General features: G+C 42.6%; 1 long non-coding RNA gene across 2 annotated transcripts in view; it reads left to right on the top strand.

The window, feature by feature from the left end:
- Window positions 1-9,527, top strand: part of LOC130157421 (uncharacterized) — a 67,386-nt gene extending 57,859 nt beyond the window's left edge. Inside the window, exons 4-7 of one of the 2 annotated variants that reach the window (XR_008824871.1) lie at window positions 602-684; window positions 3,534-3,726; window positions 6,314-6,506; window positions 6,592-9,527. This is a non-coding gene — a long non-coding RNA (uncharacterized LOC130157421). Of the gene's footprint in view, window positions 1-601; window positions 685-3,533; window positions 3,727-6,313 lie in introns of both variants that reach the window. The other variant, XR_008824870.1, reaches the window with a different exon arrangement.
- The last annotated feature ends 7,174 nt before the right edge of the window (window positions 9,528-16,701 follow it).

A 16,701-nucleotide genomic window follows, 5' to 3' on the forward strand; every position in this document is an offset into this window, starting at 1 on the left:
GGTTCTTCCTTCAAACTTGCACTACTGCGGAAACAAATTTAGAAAAACTAATGAAAAATAAGTCTCACCACTGAAACACAAAAATCCTCCCCCATCTAGCTGCCTGGTTTTCGTATGTGTCCATTGGTGTCAAAGATATTTTTCATCTGACTGAAGTTCAGCTTTGTGGTTTAGTCTCCACAGTCTCAGGTATACATTTCTTTCTACCCTTGAGCGGTAAATGTAGAGAGCTATAGGGAAATTCTGGGTATTCAATTTATTTAACCACACTTACTGCAGCACGGTGGACAGCCAAAGTCAGGCTGCGCTAGACTGTTGCTCAAGTAAATCCTGGGGAGGAGATTCATAGAGACTGAGCTGCATGTACCTGGCTGCAACTCAGGGTAGTAGGAGTGTTGCATATTTTCTAAGAGCAGAACGTCTCACCTGGAAACTGCAGACTTCTTGAGTGGATATTATTTAACTCAATAGATTATGTGTCTTGACTCAATTTAATATCTGAGTCAGTAGGCTGAAATAATTAGAAAATGTGACTAGAAAGGGAAATGGAGTGTGATAAATTAAATCAAAGAAACAAAACCTCTTGTTTCTTTGGTGACAGGAGAATACACAGCAGCAGAAGATAAAGTATTTGATGTGGAGTTCCTTCTCTAAGACAAAAGAAAAATATGCAAGGTAATTCAGGTGAGTGAAGGATTATTCAGGTTGGTGTGTGTCATTCAACAAATGGTTCAGCTCAAGAAATGAGCCAACAAAACCTACTGCAAGAATCTAATAATAATCACTGCTGTGGCTAACTTTAGGGCTAAAAAGCCCCAAAAAGATGACCTTTGCGAAGTGGCTGATGGCACTGCCAGCCCAGGGCACAAGAGGAGAAAGGCAGGCTAGGCCAGCAGGGTGGTGAGCGGGAGCCCGGGCCCCGTCCCTGGTCCCCCGTCTTTGCTTTACATACAGCTCTTCTGGTCAGGCTCTGACAATTAAACGCTATACTGGTGGGTTGCTCATGTTTTGTGCAAGACAATTAATGCCCATTCACTAGAAATGCCTGGGCTGAGGTTGATTGTCCTAGAGACGGTTATTTTCTAAGATCTAATTTCGGGTTCAGCTGAGTGGAATCGAGATGGCGGTCTGACTGCCGAGTGCTCAAGTCTGCGCACAGCAGATGCAGACATTTTTCAGACAAATTAGTGAAGAGACCTCTGTGATGCACACAAACTGCTCTGTAATTATTATGGATATGTTTGGACGTTTCAATGCTCATGATATGACTATACGGGGTTAAATCAACAGTCCTGTTGGGAAAACAAGGAGAAAAGGGGAAAAGGATATTGTTGTTGCTTAAATGAGCAAGTTGTGTACACTGTGCTCACAATCGATTTGCATCTTCTCGTGTGACTCCACACAACGTGTTCCTGTGGTTCAGAAGGGAACAGAGTCAAGTGTATCACCCAGGAAATGTTCTCCTCTTGCAGAGACATTCAGTTCCCTTTGCACTCAGTAGCACACAATTATCGAGGAACAAATTTTTTCCCCACAGCTTCCTTACATAATCACTGCATGCACCACATCCCTCTTTGAGATGAAAATTATTTGAGAAGAAGGGAAATAAACCCTTTCTGGCAATATCCGCGCCCTGCCCAGGTCAATAGCAGCTGCACGTCTTTGGGTGCTTTTGGAAAGGATCTAAGGCTGTCTGGTACAGTTTGAAAGTTATGATGTCTACCTTATTTCTTAATATTGGTCTCTAGGTGTAGAAAACTAAAAGCGAATGGTTTTGGGATAAACCTGAAGTAATTTGCTCTTCTGAAAAAGTGAAGTGACAGTATGTTTTGCAGAAGTTTTTATGAAGAAGTTATATTTGCTTCTCACAATATTTGCAGAGTCTCTACCAGCACGATCTCTGACTAGCTTGCGAATACCTAAATATGCCAGTATCTTTCATTTTTCCTTCTTTTTTTAGCCTGTAGGAAAAGTAGCTTGATTAGCATGTTTTTGTTTGTGCTTAGATGTGGTTGTACCTGGCAACTCTGTGTGAAGAAATTAATGAGGCAAAGTTAAGTCAGAGAGATGAGTTTTGCAATTAACGCTGAATGTGGTGAGATCTATAGTTATTCTCATCTCTTGTGAAAATGAATTAACTTGCCATAGGAGAGTTGTGTCTCCTGCCTTCATGGTTTTCTCTACATTGGTTGGCATTTCTTGACTTTGATAGCACATACCAGCTGTAGGGTGTAACGTGATGCAAAATCCATCCGTGAACAGAGTCAGGAAGACTGGATGATTGGCTACTCGTGCCACTGCTCCTTTTTCAAAAAAATTGCTGCAAATGCACCGTTAGCAGAGGAAAAGTGTCATTTATTTGAACAGAAGGATTCTGACTGCTTTAGAAAATGCCCAGCAAAACGTAAAACAACATGTCATACTCCTTTGCTCATTTGCAAATAGTGACCATTCAAAAATCAACCCCCAACGTTATATTTAGAGAAAATAAAAACTTATGCTTACCTTTGAAAAGTAACATAAAGCTTGATTTCACCACACGTGCAGGAAGAACTCATCACTGTCACCAGACAGCTCTTGTGAGCACAGTACACACATGTTTTCACTTCCATGGCTTTCATTGTAGTGTTCCTGATGACTGCCAGTTTATTGCCTCAGAAGCTACAAGTCTGAGTGCTTTGTTAAACCTGTCTTCTTATAAGCTTCTTCTCTGTCCTTCGTTTTGATTTGATGTTGGAAAATGCTGTGTAAAGCTATACTTCATGCTCAAAGGAAACCACCATAGTGCAGGACAAAGTATTTTTTAGAAAATGCTGAATTGACACACACACAAAAAATTTTTCCAAGGAACTGAAGGAACTGACAACTGTTCTTGATCATATTCAGTGACTAGCCAATTAAAACGTGTATTTGTTGGAATTTAGGAGAAGTCAAGGACAGTTTCAACTTTGCAATAAATTTCTGGCCTCTCTTTTCAAAGCTAAAGTGTTCTTAAAGAATGTAAAGCAAAACACCAGTATCAGAAAGCACAAGCCTAACACTGAGAAACACTTTGTGCCAAAATAAGTACTTGAAAACATATTCTTTTTCTTATCCTTTTGTGCATCAAACCAAAAGAGTGTATCAAAAATACATGTTTTTCACAATGCTAAAGCATCTCCACAGTTTTGGGACCACAGAATCCCCAGGCTATCATTAATGGAGTGGTGGCGCCAATCTCAAGGCAGTTTTTCAGAACACAAGTTGTTCCACAGCTTTTAGCTGATTCAAGTTCCTTTACAGCAGCCTTAGGTTCATATAGATCCCCTGATTATTGTCTGTAGAAATGGTAATAGAGGTCGTGGACAGTCACAGACAATGAAAGAAGGGAAAGCATAAATAACTGGGCCCTGATCCTACATAGTGTTTAACTGTCTTGATGCTCTAGGTACTTCTATCGCATTGAGGATTATGGGGTATAAATGCAACTCTATAATTTAACCCATCTGTAATCTGCATCTGTATGGAAAATGAGGTCTGACTCTGTATTTCAGGGCAGAAGTCCCACTGGCACACCTGAGAGCAAAGTTTGCTACAAAGATGTTTGCGCATTTTGTGTACAGAGTTTTGCTTCTTGCGTTAGATCCAGCATGGGTCAAAGTTGCTTTACATCACCTTGACTGGTTACAAAGGAAACCTTCAAATAAACCAGGATTGTTGCAACATTTTCTGTTGAAATACACCCAGGTAAGTCATCGTGGCTTAACTTGGGCAAATGAAAGTAAATCAAGTAAACTTATATCCCTCTTGCACAATTCAGCTTGGGTTTGCTTCCTACCTGCTGTGCAGGATGCTCACAAAGCACCAGAGAATTCTACAGGTAATGTACACAACATAGATAGGGACTGTCGTTATAACTTAACAGTTTAGGAGATGAAGGGGAGAAATGTTAATGCTTTGCATTTATTTACTTTTACAGCATGCTATAAAGATTAAAAATACATTGTACACAAGTGCAGTATTTAATGTAGCACTTTAATTACATTCAAGTGTGTTACTAAATAGTCTTGAGAAAACCTTAATGACCAGCTGTTCTACCCTCTTCCCATATGTCAGAAATGGTTTCAGAAATCACATTCTGGGACAGTAAGGTTGTATAATTAGACAGTGTATAGTTAACACTTCTAGATTTTCCTCTTAAACTGCGGGCCCTTTTCACTAACATATTGTGGTTTGGTGCCAGTTTGGCACAACACAATTATGCGATGTGCCAAACTGCAACTGAGATGTACAAACTCTCAGAGACATGTTATGATTGCACCATTATCTTTTTATATCTTTTTCATCATTAGGACTGGATGCTTTTTATATTATGTAAGATTTAGCTTTTTACGGCCAACAAATAAACTTAGTAAATAGGACTATAAATTTTTAATACTTCTTCCATAATGCCATTTGTCTAATCAGAATTAGATGGTTACTGTAACCCCACATCGGTTTTCACCAAAAAAGGCATCATTCCAAGAACAGCAGCTATGGACAAAAATTTCAAAGGAGGTTCCTTTTGGCCCAGTTCAGGAATGCATTTAAGCACATGCTTAGCATTAAGCACATGAGTGTTTATATAGAGGCATGCATGCGCTGAAGCTGGATCAGAAAATGGTTTATGCCAAACAAATAAAAGAAACCCTTTCCAGAAGTAAGCAAGCATACGGGCAGCTCAGTCTTTTGAACAATTATCATCCCTCTTCCCGTTAACATCTAAAAATGACTGTTTTTCTGGGACGTTTATTATTTTGCAAGACAAAACACATCCACAGTTTGCAAGGTGGGGGGGGGAGTTTGTGCGAATACATTAAGCGCGAGCCGCCAGCCGAGCCGTCAGCGCGCGACACACAGACGATCCATCCTGGCCGGGAGAAGGGGGGGCCCACGGGAGGCAGCAGCTTCACCATCCTGACAAGAGAGGTTTACGGCAGGTTTTTTTTATTATTTTTTTTTTCCTGAGCTTCAATTTCCAACGACTTATTTAGATGTAAGCAATGACAGCTGTAATCATGTTTTAAATCTTGCTTTGTATCCTTAGTTATAATGTTGTTCAATTAATATTCAGAATAATGGAAGTGATGTGCCCCTTTGAAAAAGACTTGAATGCAAGCCAAAGCTTTGGGAAACTGATTCTCAAGAGGATTAATCAGCATTTAAAACTTGCATTAATAAAAATCTGATCTTCTACTGTGTGGCATGCATAATACTTTTCATTTTTAAGCATTTTATTTTAATAGTGTGGTATCCTTTGTCCTGATTTTTAAAGGGATTTTAAAATCTAACTCCTTCAAATCAATCCTGCTTTGACCCCTGTGCATTCTTTTACTGAATATAAAAACATTAAAGAAATTCTTAGTTCACAAATACATATATTACTGAGGATGAGCAAAGTACGGTGCGCAAGCAGGCTTGTAATAGAAATGATATATAGCTTCCACAGGAATTCATGTTAGGCAAGGGCTCACCTTAATATGTAAATTATTGGTGCAATAAAAACACAAATTTACACATAATTGCTTAAAAGTTTGAAGGTAAATTATAGCCTGAGAACACACGAAGAGCCCTGGTAAGCTCCATAAAAAGTGCTCTCCGTTTTTCACATGACTTTTCACTCTGTTAGAAGGAATATTATTGTACCCTATGCCAACAAGATTGAGTCTATATCTGAAAGACAGACTTAATCTATGTTTTGTGTTGTTCTCCTGATCTTATTAGTGGGTTAGAGAAACAAGAGGATTTTGTATAAAGTTTCGCATATAAATTCAATTCTAGTAAACCAGCTAATTTACATGCTAAACAGCCAGCAGTTGGTAAGATAGTTTTGTTTCATGTCAACTGCAGAAGCTAAATGTATTTTATAAATACTAGAAAACATTATTTCTTCTGAAGAGGCATTTTAATAGCAAATAGCTCACTCAGATCTTCTACGAAGCGGAGAAATCTAGTTGAGAAATTCTTGTATCCTTACTCATGTTACTGAAAGGCAAAGTCTGCGCTCTGAGTATGGACCATCTGCTTTTACTTTGTTTCATACCTAATGTGATGCTTCAGTTCATCATAAATGCAATCAGTTTTCTAAATGGTGCCAGAGGTTCTTAAAAGATATTTTTATGAACTTGCTGCCTTCTAGAAATAGAAGGTAAATGTGTTTTGTTTAAAAACAGTAACTATAAAATGGATTTGGAGCATCAAAAATTGTAGTCTACTAGGCACTGGGCAGGATGAGTAGACTTTGAAATACTGCAAAGAAAAATAATCACAACAAATACGCCACCTTTACTTACAGTGGACAGTGTACCCAACATGAGAAGTGAAGCGTGAGAAGATGTGCGCTGGTTTAGTTTTCCTGGAGTAAAAAGAGGAAGGCTCCAATTGAAGATGCTCTCTGTCTGATTTCCCAAGATCTAGGTCTGGCCCAATGATGCACAATAATCTCATCACTTGCAAAGAGACAATTGGAGCAAGTCTCCACCCTGCAGGTATGCTGAGAGAGGGACAAGCAGGAGTTACTTTGGTACCACCTTGTTATCCCATCAAGCACTACCTGCCTGTTTCTGGTTTCAGAGGGTATCTGATGCTACCGCTCACAGACCAAAGTATTTCTTCGTGAACAAAATCCTGGCTGTAAGAAGTCAATGGCAGAACACACGGTCAATGATTTCCAGCTGTGGTAGGACATTCTCTTGAGTTGATAAACACCTAGATTCAAATCTGAAAGGCTGGATAAAATGTATATGAGCCTTCTACCTGTTGGATAAATACCCAGACTCTGGCTGTCAGCTCTAGCCTCCCCCATCCTCACCCTCTCCAAAGGACATCACTCCTGCCTGTCTTTGGTTCTCTCTGAAGAGGGAAAAGTCCCATTGAAATTCAGTCTGCAGTTGTCAGATCTACAAACATAGGTCCTTATCTGGCATGTAAGACTGTGTCTAACTTGGAAATAAGCTAGACAGGGAGGCCATCCTCTCGTACTGTAGTGAAGTATCATGACTTGGGTCCACACCTAGATTTTCTACAAACAGGGTGGTTGAATCCAACCTGCCTACTGGGAACAGTGCCTGGGAGTAAAGCTCCTTCCTTGCTTTCTGCCTGAGCAACGCCTGAAGGCAAGCTATCAGCATGTCCTATCTGTGAGACATCACTACTTCCCAGCCAGCCAGCAGATCGAGGGATGGCTTTTGGGTCTCTTGCCAACTGCCTCGTACAGGGATGACAGAGGGAACATCCAAAATGATGGTAAGCAACTACTGAAGCTCAGTCTGAGACTTCAAATTGCAAAAAAGGCAAAACACCAGTCACCCAGTGTGTGGGTTTACTGTAGAAATTATTACAGGCACTAAACTAATCTAACCCCTACTACAGAAAAGCAAAGCTACAGTTGAGAGCAAGCAGGTCTGATGCATCACCACAGGGAGCCTGAGTCTTAATATTGTGTTGTTCCACCACCATCTTCCTTTTGCCATCATCTATACTTCTCTTGTTCTCTCTTTTTCAGCTCTAATTACTGTGTGGAACCAACCTCCTTCATGCAGTCAAGGCTGTCAGCACTCCCAGCGTGGCTCCAGCCCTTCCTCCTTGCACCTTGGGGCTCTAGGTGCCTCTTGCCCTTCTCCCTGCTTCCCTTGCTATTTCCAGGCTGCTTTGCTCTGGGATGTGCCAGTACTGGATTAGGCTGAATGCAAGTCCCACATTCTTTATTACAGAGTCAGCATTTCTTCCTCGTTCCTTGCCTGGCTGCTGCCCAGCAGGTTATTTTGGGACCTACGCTAGCTGGCCCAGAGCACAGCCATGCCAGGAAGGGTACTAACAGCTGAAAGCTGCCGAGGATTGTTTGCCAGTGCCTGAGCCTGAAATGAGGTGCTGTTTTATTTGGGGCATAGACATAGTGTAAACATCCCTGAAGAGAATGGTGGTAGAGGGTAAGGTTTGTCCTTACCCTTTAGGGTAAGGTAAGGTCGGGGTAAGCTAGTCCAGCACTGAAGGGCTAGCTGGGGGAAGGGAAGGCAAGGCTGGGCAGCAGCCCCTTGCAGTGCTTTCCCTGTAACCGGCAGCGCTGCAAACCTGCAGGCTGGGGGTGGGAGAGACAGTGCTGTGAGAGGGATTAAGCCATCTGCACATTTTCCTCCCTTTCCTCCCAGCCACAGACAGACCCTCACCACCGTGTTCCCAAGCCAAGATGGTGCCTCTGCTCCTGGGACATGTGGTCCCCACACCTCCCCCTGGGTCAAGGCAAGAAGCAGCAAAAACTCAGCAGCACTGCAGAATTGTCCTGTGGGTCTTGGTGGGTTGGGACTGGCAGATGTTGATATAGCAGCTAGCGCACGGTTCAAGTGTCTCTCCTCACCTCATACCTCTCCATCCCAAGACAAGGAGTATTGCAAGCCCATGGTGTGGACACCAAGCTGTAGGTCAGGCAGAGTATGTGTGGAGACAGGCATTGGGTGGCAAGAGGGTGCGGAAGAAGGGAGCAGGAGGAGGGGAAGGAGATGGGATGGAAGAAGCAAGATCAAAAACATCTGTGAAATGGTTGTGAAAGATTTGGTTGAGCTTTCTGGGCGAGTTAATCCTCCATGTGTTCTCTGAGCTGGTAAATAATATTGATGTATAGGTATAAAGTGGGACTCCATGACCAAGTACAGACCCTGCAGCATCATAGTTAGGTGTCCTGCCTATGATATGCTCATTTGATTTAGAACCAGAAACAATTTTACCTTCTCTGGTGTGCCTGCTCTCCTTGTAAAACATTATGTCATACCTAAGTGGCCTTTATACCTGTGGAGCCAGATGGCCACCAATGACTTGTACCTCTTTTCCTGGGAGCTGACTTGGAATAGCTTCTATAAGCCTGAATTTCTGCTCTGGAAAACAGCCTGTTGAGAATGTCTTGTCCTGAGCAACTTCCAATACATGCCTTCAGGAGCACATGAAACTATTGCACCTTCTTAGCCCCCGTGCAGTACTGCAGGTCTTGGAGGAATCTGGAGTGCCCGTAGAGCAGCCGGCGAGCAGATGCAGTGGGGTGGTCATGGTACCTGAGCTGCCTTGTTTGAAGCCAGGGTAAACCTGCAGAAGCCAGGGTAGCTGCCCTCCCAACTTGGAGCTGGGAGTGCTCTGAGTGCATAGCAGCAGCTACAGGGCCAACGTCCTTTAGCAGACGGCAACCATGGATGTCTGGAGAACAGTGTTAAATCCTCTGGCAGAGTCATGACATGTTGCTGGCTTATTCTTAACCTTTTATGTTCTATTGCAGCGCTTTTGTAAAGAAAAAAAGGTTATTGTTATACTTGAATTTATCATGCTGTTGGAGAGCACTGGGTGTGAGTCAGCCTTGAGGCAGTAAGATGGACAAGATGAGCTCTTGAAGTACCTTTCCAGATCTATTTCTACAAGTCTATGAGCAGAACAAAATGAACTCAAGATGTTTTCCCAGAAGAGAGCAAATAAAGGAGCCATTTCTTTGAATTCTGCACAGATTGAATATGAATAAAATGAATCCCACATCTGGTCCATTCTTCTTATTCATTTCTTTAAAGAACAGATACAATCATGCTGTACACACACGCAAAAACCAAGCAGGGAAGATCAAGTCAAGGGTGCCTCAGGTTTTACTTTCTGTCTCTTTTTGAAACGGCAAAAGATTAAAACCAAAAAATCTGCATGCCCCACACAAATAAAACAGCATCTATATCTGAACCATTGCAGTCCGTGCTGAGTGTTACACAATCAAAATCTGAGAGGGGAAAGGAGTTGGCAGTGGCCAGAAGGGGCTGTACGCATGGGGAGGAGTGCTCACAAAGCTTTTCGGCAGGCAGGAGTTTGGGATATGAAAGTAGGCAACTAGGCTCCCTGCACAATGTGTGAAGGACATTTGACTCCTGGTGAAGATGACTCGCAAAAGTCAGACTGCTGAGCAGGGACCTGCTTGCCCAAGCCCATGGCGACTGCTGGAGAGACAGATTTGCCTGTCACCCCATCTCTGAAAGTCCCTTAGGTGTCCAGTTCAGGCCAGAGAGCAGATACGGTGTATGGCAGACCTTCCAGGTCATGAATAATGAAGACTGTCATGTGCCAGATATTTAAGATGAGCCCAGTCTTGCAGTTTGTTTGCTCGACTGAATTGTTTGCCTTTTCTGAACCTTGCAAGGCTCCCAAACAAAATATACACTGGTCTTATTTATTAATTTCCCCTTTGTTAGCTAATTGTTTTGCAACACTTTCTTCATTAAACAGATTTTTATGACTTAAATTACTTTCTTCATTAAATAGAATGCTAGAACATTTATTATTAATTCTCTAATTATTTAGGTTATTATATGGTTTTTGGGTAGTGAAGCACCTGTGTATAATGCCTGACAGGTTAGCTTTTAAAATCAACTTTGTGTTTGCGTTTGAATGGTCAGCAGCAACAAAGATACTCCTTAGATGTATTTTTTAAAAAATGGTTAATAAATATAGCTCAAAATTCATGTAGAGTCAGAATGATGCAACTTGCTTGCCCATTCCCTTCTGCCTGCTCTATCTTCTAATAATATTTCTGAATCAGATTTGTATAGTAAGTTTATCTCTCCCTAGAGAGCAAATTTTTGATATGCTGTAACTATCTTTTAAGATGCATTTTGACATAAACTGTGTAAAAATCATGTCTGTTATTTTTACATCAATTTATTTTGTTCATTTTTTTCCTTTTGGTAGCCTCCTTTTGCCATTTTCAGTTATTACTATGTATGTACTTCAGAAAGAACACATCCACATTTGAGTGGTTAATCAAGGGGAACTAACCAAAATAATCACTTTCTAGTACTTCAAAATATTCTGATCTTTAAATGGAGAATATGGATTCTTAAATTAAATACGTATAATAAGAAATAAGTAGTAATAAGAATAAAGTGGGGTCTGTAAGAATAAATGTTATGTTTTAAGCAAAATGCATTTGATTTGCCAGGTTCAAAGCTGCTTTGAATCAGTAAGAACCAGTGCAAAAACCGGGGTGAGGAGGATAGAGAGCCTCATAATGCTTATAAATTGTCCATAATTGTATGGATTTAAAATATGAAAGTTGGCAGTGGCAAAAGCTAAAAGCCATTAGGAGAGATCCTATTGTGCAACACATCAGTAATCGTAACTCATAATCTTAGGGGGAAAAACGAACTAGAGTTTTCTAAAATTTTCATAACTGTACTTGAGTCTTGTCTTGATGTTTACTACAATGATGGCATTGTTTGAAATGACATAGCCTAATGCATATATAAATCCTGTTTGAAAAGAGCTACTAATTAACATGAATAGTCTTCTTCTCTGAAGGTCATTTATTGCAAAGTTCATTTTTCAGCCGAGCATTGCTAAAGTAGTCACCCCCGCTAACAGCCATTAGATTAAGAGACTTAGGTCTGTTCTCTTCCTGACACTGGGTCAGGATTTTCAAAGACAGAGGCTCTTCGATGCCAAGAAGCCCTTAAAAATAATATTTGAACAGAAAAAGAATAGATCTAATTACATTGTAAATATTTCTGTGGTTATTGAAATAACAAAGATAATTCTATTTATTTTATCTTTTAAAAAAAACACACTAAGTTTTACTTATCTGATGTTCCAGTGCAGCTCTTCCTTATGAGACCTTTGATTTCTTCAGTCATAACGACTCGTTAAAACTGAGAAACACTGAATATTTAGCATCTGATGTGTGAGCATGTTCACCTGTTGCCAAATACTAGGCACATGAAGGTCCAGGTGCCTCTGCCTCTCCTTTGGAGGCCCCAGAAAGGCTCTCTGTGTGTGCGTGCATGCCAGCCACTGTTGCTTCTCCAGCGAGAAAAGACGTCCAAATTCAAAGGGCACCAACTTACCACTGCCAAAGTTAGAAAGTATGAACTGCCACTTCACCAGGGCTTTAATGTTGCCACCTGAACCATGAATATCTAATTCTGAAGCAATGTACGTACAGGACCCCCATTAATACCACTGCCCTGGTATCTACTTGGACATAGGTTTAGAAACTGCAGCGACAATGTTACTGCTTGGGCTAAGGTACATCCCCCCCTGGAGGGTTTTCTGGTCGTGTCTGTGGACACATGGTAATAAAGGAGTTAAGGATCCTTGCTGTGGTGACAAAAACTTGTTCACCCATATCAGCTGGTTACAAACAGGTATGGGGTCTTTTGGGCTGGGATGTGACATTAAATACATTGCTCTTCTGCATCTCAGTGCCTGCAGAAGCAGGTGTGCCATGCCCGTGCCAGCTCGGTGCGCCACTGAGGCTCTGGCAAGCCTTTCCTCTGTTTTTTACGATGTTTGCCTCCCATCTGGGCAGGCCAAGTGTGGGGTCTTCAGTAGTCATTTAGAACCTAAGTCATTCCCAAATGGTTCCCAGCTGTAGGGTTACTCTTGTCAGTAAAGAGGAGATTCTGCAACCCAGTAGGGTTGTGGGGACAGGGAAGAACCAGGAGCTCTTAAGAAGAGCCAAGAAACCCATGGAATTTCTTTGAGAGAATGATTTTGGATAAGAAAGTCCTCACCAGCAGCTGGCTTGCAGGGGAGCCACTTGAGACCCTAAGAGCAGCAGGAAAATCCCACAGACCTCAACGCACCTGTAAAAATCTTGTGGCTTAGCCCACAGGATTTGTGTTCCCTTCTCCTCTAGCCATGCCGCTCCCCCCGGAGTCAGGCTTCCTTGGGCCCCCAGTAGCTACAGCTGGGCTGCTGGATACCAGAGCTGCAAGCATGAAAAAACCCTCCAAGTCTGAAGGACAACAGTGCCAAGCAAGCAGCAAGGTACGCCTCTGCCCCTTCCACTCCACCCTGTCCCCACCTCTGGGGCAGAAAGGTTGCGAATACGATGGAGGGGAGTGGGACACTTGTGATGTGGCTCAACTGCTTCTCCCTGCCAGCTTCCACAGGGTTTTTGCTCCTCTCCACTTGCGTTAACAGAGGGGAGCATATGGGCCTTGGAGATTTAATGTTTCATGGCTTACTTGGCTGTCAAAATGTTTTACATTATTATTTGTTGCAACATTCACGGTCATCATCTTTAAGGAAAAAAAAAACCTGTGCGGCAGGTCCCTAGATGCCCTTGCTGGGAGCAGATGTCGGAGCAAGAGCATCGTTAAGCCTCTCTTGGATTTTTTATTTCTCACCCTTTGTACAGCCAACACGGTGCGATGCGGAGCACACACAGCCTCTCTCATCGCCTGGCAGGACCCACTGGGGTGGTTTAGCAAGGTTGAAACAGGGAAACTTGCGGATTTATAGGGCGCTGAGACAAATTCGTAATCTGTATTGATGGCATCATCCCCAACCATGTGACAACCAAAGCAGATAAGCCTATGACTGAACCGAAAAGATTTCTTAAAGCTGGTAATCGATATTGAGCAGCTCAGTCTGTTGAGCTATCAGGTTCGGAGATCTCCACACATGTGGGGTGGGGGTGGAGGGGAGCTCTGGGTTTGTAAAATGGGGAGATGCTGAGCTAAGCCACAGCCTGGCGTGGTGCTGTAGGTTGCCAGGACCTGCTGCTGCAGGGGGTGGTTTCAGCTGAGGAGGGACTCGCAAAAGCCATGGGAAGGCTTTGGTTGTTAGGGAGGAAGACCCAGAAGCAAAGGGCCAGTGAGTAAGGAACCAAGTATCACAGACCTGGCGACTTGAAATTTTGTTGCAGGTGAAGCTCTCCAAGGGTGCTGCTTAGCGTCCCTTCTCCAGCACCCCAGAGTTGATAGCCAAAATCTCTAGTTGATGCTGAAAGTTTCCATAGCGGTTTCCTGGCCCAGGGTCTGATATCCCCTACTTACAAATATCTCGTGTTTCAAAAGCACTCTAAAGGAGATGGTCCCCCATCCAGGGGTTCCTTCCAGGGATCCTGTTGGAGGGAACCTGTTTTAAAATGGATAAAATGGTCTGATTTTCTGTAGACATAACGACTTTCCAGGAAGCAACTATCCAAACCACCGTTGTCTGTAGCGCACAGGAAAAAAGTCTACCCTCAGCTAGATGGCCTGGGATGGAGCTCCCCCCCAAAGTCACTGCCTGCTGCTCCTGCTGCCTTTCATACAGGGGAGGGAGCTGGTGTCAAGAGAAGCCATGTATAGGTAGTACCTCCTCAGAAGTAGCATTCCCATGAAAGGGAGAGAAGCTGTCTCCAGATAATCAAGCCTTGTGCTTTGTTTCCACGAGATGACTGCGTCTTATGAAGCCTGAACTGGTTAGACTGGCACATAAAGATGAAGGGAGAAGCTGAGCCTTTATATTTCTCTGTATTTATGGGGCAAGACAGCTGGGGTTCAAACACACTCCGTATTATGAAGCACCTATTAATATCGTCTCCTGATGGAGAACAGGGTGGTTTTTTCTTCTTAAATGTTTAATTAGCAGGCATTGTGTTATGTCTTTACTTCAATAAATTCCAGTTGAGAAAGATTTTGGGTGCACATGTGAATGAACGCTTGTCTTGAAAGACAGAGCAAAAAGAAATTCATAATCATGTTTCCCTTGTTGTATTTACTGTTTTGCTTCTAAAGGGAATATTACTCCACTAAGAGATTCATAATTAGGAGGATGCCAGATGGGTTATCAATGTGGTTTTAAATTTTTATACGTAGAGTGCTTGTTTTTGCAGGGGATGCTTTGGTTCCATGTACAGTAGTTAAATATAAATATCTTCTATGGGGGGACTGCTAACTATTCCATAATTTTGAATTTGTTGTTTATTTAATCCTTCTTTTCTTCTTCCCCCACCCCCTACCCCCACCCATTTTTTTTTCCAGCTGCTCTGTTGGGGTAGATTAACTGTATGAATCTACCAGGTGGAAAAATAAAGCTTGAAATCAGAACTGAGACCCATATCTCCACCTGAAAAAGCCAACAACTTTAGTCAGTAAAAAGAAGTGAAAAAAAAGTCAGGACTTCAGGCACCTTTCTGAAATGCTAGGGGAAGGTGTTCCTGGTGCGCTGGGTGCCTCAAAAGCTGGTGTGTGCTTTGTGCCATCATCACAGAGGTGCGGCAGCATGGTGGCGGTGAGGAGGACAAGACCTGAGGTCGGTGCATCCCAGGCGGGGAGTGATGTGATGTGCTCTTCCGAAGGGAGGACAAGAAGTCAAAGGCAACCAGAAAATCGTGGTGTGACAAGGCCATGCACCACAGCCAACTAGAATTACTGTCCCACAGAAACCCTACACCTCCTTGGAAAGCAGGCACTCAGCCGCAGAGTTTTTGTGCTTTCCAAATACAGGCTGGCTAAACTGCCTGCTGCAAGCAGCTCTGACCCAGCCGGTGGCAAAGTCCTGCGGGTTCCTTATGGACCAGCTGCTAGAGGGTGGGATGCTGGCACACAGCACTTAGACACAGGCACACGGGTGTATGCACACACACATACACACACGCATGTGTACGTGTCACCATTTTGCTCAGCATACTTCAACCTTCAGCACCAAAGTAAAGCTCGCCTCTCTGCAGGTTTTATGTCAAAGCAGACATATCTTCATCACTCACCAGGGCTTTGGATCAGACAAAGGGGCCGTGTCACCTTTCTTCTGTTTTCTTCTGGGTCCCCTTTCTATCATGAGCATTAGAGCTGTGATAAATGGAAGGCACGCACAGTATAATGATAACCTAGATGACAGTGTTGAATATGCATTTGTTCCATGTGTAAGTGTTACTGAAGGAGAAGACACTGTTCTTAAACACCAGGGAAGGGTGATCAGAACTGGAAAAAAACCCCAGCAGGGCAACAGCAATGGAAATGGTATGAAGCTTATCCAAATCCCATTAATATAACAAACTAGTTTATGAAAATTCTGTACCAGGCAAACCCAAGCCACAGCCTTAGACATCTTAAAAAAACTTGTGAAGGTCAGCTCATCATCTCTGAATGCAATTTTCAATGAAAAACTTCACCGCCACAGCACGTCTTGGTCTAGGGAGTCACAGCCTTGCAAACTCCAAATCTGGGGCATGGACTTGTTCTCTGGGGCAGAGGCCAGACTGAAGGCTGATTGATGAAAACAGATTAAAAAAAATTTACTAAGGACTTTAAATTCAATGGCAGCTTATAAAATCATACATGTTCAAGGGAAAAGAAAGGACTGTCATATAACTAAAAACATCCTGGTTTTACATATTGTAATCATGTCGTACTGGTATAAATGCAAGCAGGAAAATGTTGGGTTATCAACAGAAAATCCCAATGCCTAATGATAGGGACAATTAGGAAAGTGTCACATGAGATAGTTAGGTCATCCTCATTAGAGAACTTTAAAATTACTTTTGATGAAATGCAGTGGACAGTTGTGTGAAGGAAGCTCTTGCATGATATAGAGATTGGACCGAGAGGAGTGTCTGTGGTTTTGCATGGACAAAGACAAAACTTCGTGAGAGGTATTAATTGGGCTTTTATTTAAATGAAAGTCAAGACCCACAGATGCTGGCTCTGACTTGCCACAGAGAGTCTGGCCTTATGTTTTCAAGTTTGTCCTAAGGCTCTCTGTCTCCTCTTGGGAGAGATTTTGTTGATGTGATAGAAATTTCTGTCCTTCCTTCGCACAGAGTAACTCTGCAATTGAAGAAGTTTGTAGTACTGGAGCTCTTCTTCAGCTCTGTACATCTGCCGATTACAAAGCACACATTCCACAGTCTTAACCTGGTGTGTGAGTGGCAAAATTTCACTGTATGCTGTTAATTCATCCATC

This window comes from Falco biarmicus, chromosome 12 (genome assembly GCF_023638135.1).
Source record: "Falco biarmicus isolate bFalBia1 chromosome 12, bFalBia1.pri, whole genome shotgun sequence".
Taxonomy (NCBI): domain Eukaryota; kingdom Metazoa; phylum Chordata; class Aves; order Falconiformes; family Falconidae; genus Falco; species Falco biarmicus.